Source organism: Cicer arietinum, chromosome 3, assembly GCF_000331145.2.
Source record: "Cicer arietinum cultivar CDC Frontier isolate Library 1 chromosome 3, Cicar.CDCFrontier_v2.0, whole genome shotgun sequence".
In the NCBI taxonomy this organism is placed as follows: Eukaryota; Viridiplantae; Streptophyta; class Magnoliopsida; order Fabales; family Fabaceae; genus Cicer; species Cicer arietinum.
Genome location: NC_021162.2, coordinates 26,693,338 through 26,698,418, shown reverse-complemented (window position 1 = coordinate 26,698,418; position 5,081 = coordinate 26,693,338).

The following is a 5,081-nucleotide window of genomic DNA, read 5'->3' as shown; positions in this document are numbered from 1 at the left end:
ACTATCAAGTTGTACTACTTGTGTCCTAACAACTCAAAGATTAAAAATAGTTACATCTAATAAATAAGTCGATTTTTAATCTAATAAATAAGTCGATTTTTTAGGTTAGTTCATTAAAATAAATAAATGAATGAATAAATAAATAGAATAAAATAAATAAATAAAATAAATAAAATAAATAAAATAAAATAAATGAATAAATAAAGAGAGTTTTAGAACTATCAAGTTGTACTACTTTGTCCTAACAACTCAAAGATTAAAAATAGTTACATCTAATAAATAAGTCGATTTTTAATCTAATAAATAAGTCGATTTTTTAGGTTAGTTCATTAAAATAAATAAATGAATGAATAAATAAATAAATAGAATAAAATAAATTAAAATAAATAAAATAAAATAAAATAAATGAATAAATAAAGAGAGTTTTAGAACTATCAAGTTGTACCACTTGTGTCCTAACAACTCAAAGATTAAAAATATGTCGCATCTAATTAATCGTTAATGAAATATTTATTTATATTTTTTATGAAATTTTATTTTTATTTATGAAAACAAAGTGATTTTGAAATCATATAAAAAAAGAAGAAACATATGGGCTGAAACATGAAACAAATGGGTTTGCCTTTTTTGTTTATGATGGGCCCAAATTAAACCAAGTTTAAGATAACACAAAAATAACTAAAAGAAACAGGTAACCCTAAAAAACCCTAGATGCGGCCGTTGTTGGTGTTTACAGAAAACAAAAGTAGAGCATTGGAGAGATAGAAGCAACAAAGAAAGAAGGAGACGAAAAGATACCGAGATGAGGCCGCGAGACGGAGAGGAGACCAAGGAGGAAGATACGGTCGCTCCAAAAGGCACTTGTTCCGACGACAACGGTCGCTCCAAAAGGCACCGGTTCTGACGACAACGATGACAATATTACTTATCACTATTATTTAAATAATTTATCATTATTATTTATAAAAATATATAGAGATCTCAGTTTTTGAGGTCTGCCACCTGTTAAAATTAATTATCAAAAACTAATTTGTTTAGTAAGTTTGAGTTGTGATGTCCAGACAAAAATTATTATTTGTTTTATTTGTAGTATTTCAACTTTTTAAAAACATTCCATCAAAAAATTAAAATTTTTAAAATTATTTTTCAATTTAGTTAAATAAATCTATTTATAATATTTTATATTATAAAAAAATGATCCGTTAATTCTTTTTCATAGAAATATATATTGTAAATTGAATCCATATGTTTCTTTGACAAAATACTTTAAATTAGTAATATTATTACTGTATTTGATTATTATCATAAGCAAAAAAACACTATTTTGGTAAATATTAAAAAATATAGTTAAATGTAATTAAATATAAGTTAAATTAAATTAAATTTATTAAACTTTTTATTTTTAATATCAAAATTTTAACTATAAATATTAAAAAAATTAAATTACATGAATGGTGTAGTGAAAATAATAATATTCAATAAGTTAGAAGTAGTTAATTTTTTTTATAATAGTTATCAAAATGTAAAATGTTTTTTATAATTATAATAATTAATCAAAGATATTTTTTTGAAAAAAAAATCCCTTTATGTCATAAAAAATTCCTTAACTTAATTTCAGGCAACACTTCAGTCCTTTATCTTTTTTCTCCCGATTTGGTCTTTTAGTTAATTTTAAATAACAATGTGATCTTTTATGTTTTAAAATATCAACAATGTTATCATTTTTTTACAAAATTTCAAAAAATTCATCAAAATTTTCAACCAAAATCCATAAAGTTAATTATCATCTTCAATATAAAATCAAATTTCATCAAATTCATACCTCAAATTTTTAAATAAACTCATATTTTTATTCTTTATTTGATGTTGTTGGAGATGGAAATATGAGTTTATTTGAATATTTGAGATATGCATTTGATGAATACATGAATTTTCTTGAAATTGGTATCGAATTTTATGGATTTTGTTTGAAGATTTTGATGAATTTTCTAAGTTTATGGTAAGAAAGGATAATATTGTTGACATTTTAAGATATAAAGTATCAAATTGTTATTTAAAAATAAATAAATGACCAAATTGGGGAGGAAAAAAAAATAAAGGATTGAAGTGTTACTTGAAATTTAATTAAGGGACCATTGGAACAATTATGCTTTTATATATATATATATATATAAAATTTCATTAATAATATATTATTAATCATATGTATATATATATATATATATATATATATTAAATATTTCAGAAATTCAAAATTGTTACAATACATAAAAAAATAAAAATAAAAAATAGAACAATTTACTTTTGAACTTAAAACAAAATTTTACCAAGATGATGATTCAACTAAATTATCTATATTTTTTTAGTTCATACAAAATTATGACCTTTCAAGTTTCGTTCTTATAAAAAAAATTAAAATTTATTCACTTTTAGTTTCTATTTTAATTTTATATAGACTTTTTTTGGAACTAAATTAATCAATTCTTTACAAATTTTTTTCAAAATAGAGCCTAAAAGTGAACAAAACTTTTTTATGGACTAAAAAGTTGAAAAAAAAGAATTTATAGGGACTAAAAATAAACAAGTAATGACAATAAAAAAGATACTCCAAAGCTTCAAACTTTATTTCCAAATTGGTGCATCTGATCAACACAATTGAGCATTTATCAATTTATCTTAAATTTTATTTATTTGCACCTATTTATTTATTTATTTATTTATTTATTTATTTTTGCTTAACAATCTGAATAAAATACTAGCTCTCTATCGAATGTTTGTTTTCGTTTTATTGCTTTAAAAGCAATTTAATTTAGGCAATGAAAATATGTTTCCACTTAAAAAATAACCAATGTGTTTTGAAGAAAACCCGCTTTTCATAATTAATTTCCACTTAAAAAAAAAACTAATTGAGATAACATGAGTTTCTCTATCTTAGGTCTAGATAAAATAACAATATCAAAGTTCTTCTTTATCTTAAAACTAATAACTTTTAAAAAATAAAACTTAATTAAATTTAGGAGATACGTAAACTATATTATTTGAAAGAGAACAAAAGCAAAGTGTGCTCACCAAAATACCTAATGCAACATTAATATAAAATCTTTAGACAATAACATTAATTGCTAGTGGTATTTTGTTACAATGATTAAATACTGACATTAATATTGTTATACAACAAATTTGTATAATCATATGTTTATCATCAAAAGTGTAAATTAAAGTCGTTCAAATATTTAAGAGATTTAATTACACTTACAACACTAGTAGACACATCAAAGATGAATTATAGAGACTTGCACAATTTATTTTCATTTTTAAATTAAAAGACTCAAACAAGATATCATGCACACCATTAATCTGCAATCTTTTGACTGTATGAATTAATTGCAATATGTACTCTTATTGCAATAATCAAATATTGGAGAATTGTTATTGAAACACAAAACTTGACATAAAATAGGACATAAATACAATATCATATAAAATACAGTGGATGTCATATTTTGTTTTTAATAAAATGTCAAAGTATTGTAGTTGTGTTCTCTTTTGTGTCAAATTTTGTGTTCCAATAATATTACTCTATTGGTAGGGAGTAATTTTAATGTAATACAAACAAAAAGCGACACAAATATAATATCGTATAAAATATAGCGAAAGTTATGTTTTGTTTTTCATAAAATATCAAAGTATTATATTTATTCAGTCAAATAATAGGTACCTTTTAATATTCTCATTACTCACATGAAAAATTTTAATAATCACCACATAATTGTGGATGCCTTTTGGCATGCTCATTACACATGGAAAAACAGTGTTTTTCTTTTGGCCGATCAAAACAGCTCACATGAATAATTTTATACTACATCTTTTGTAATTCTCATAGAATCAAATTTACGAAGCTAATGTTGCTTTATGCAATTTATTATTTCAACCTATTCAACGAAAATTACTAGACACTTTAATAAATTATAACTTTGTAATTATTTGGCCAAGTTGTGCCTTCTTTCAGCCTCATGACAACTCACATAATTAATTTTATATTAAATCTTTATAATTTTGGTCGAGTAAAATCTACACAGCGGGAATATTTTGTGCAGCTTGTTCTTTCAATTATAGATAAATTAGTTTATTAAATTAAATTAAATTAAAAATATCTTAAATTTATAAAACGCTATTCACAAATATGATATATATATATATATATATAATCTTTATATACTTTAATTCTCAAAATAAATGGGTATCTAAGTGATTAAAAATTTAAGGAAATAAAAAATTATTTGAATTTATTTCTAACAATATATCATGTATTCTGTAACAATAGCTAGATAAGACCGCAGCAAAATTTAGGTGAGGCGCCCCAACTTCTTTCTGTTTCTTTTTGACTCTTTATTTATTGGACATAGATGATTTAAAGATCATTTCTTCTAAATTCTTTTTTTTTCTTTTTAATTAGATAAGTATTTTTCAATATATATATTTAGTTTTTTTCTCATTCTAATACGATATTTAATTTTTCGTTTTAGAACAGTGTTGGTTTTTTTATTTTATCATGATATTTGTTAAGTTCAAATTGATAGATTAACTTTGATTAAGTGGAAATTCAAATTCAATTAATAAGTATGGCATCTCAAACGTTACAACTCTAGAAGTGTGTATTCTAGACATTTCAATTTTGTTTATGTAATATTTGAAGATTTTATCGCAATTGTAAATATTATAGTGATTTATATTATTAATTTAGATGCTTTAATTATTCATAGATTTATCTTTTTTGGTTTTAGTAAATTTAATTTATATTATTTTCAATATAATTTTTATCAATTTGAATTGAAAGAATATAATTTTTTGTAACTTCCGAGCCACTTCTCCTTTTTTTTTGTCCCTTCGATTTTTTGAATGGTCTTAATACTATTGTCCTTTTAGAACGGTTTTGTGCCGTAGTCCATTAGATTTTAAGAGCGGCTTTTGTGTCAGTTCTTTCGATTTATGAGTGATCATAGTAGCATATTATGAGTGACTTTAAGTTCCATATTTAGAGTGGCTTAAACCCCCATATTGAAGGTCGACGCTTAGAGTGT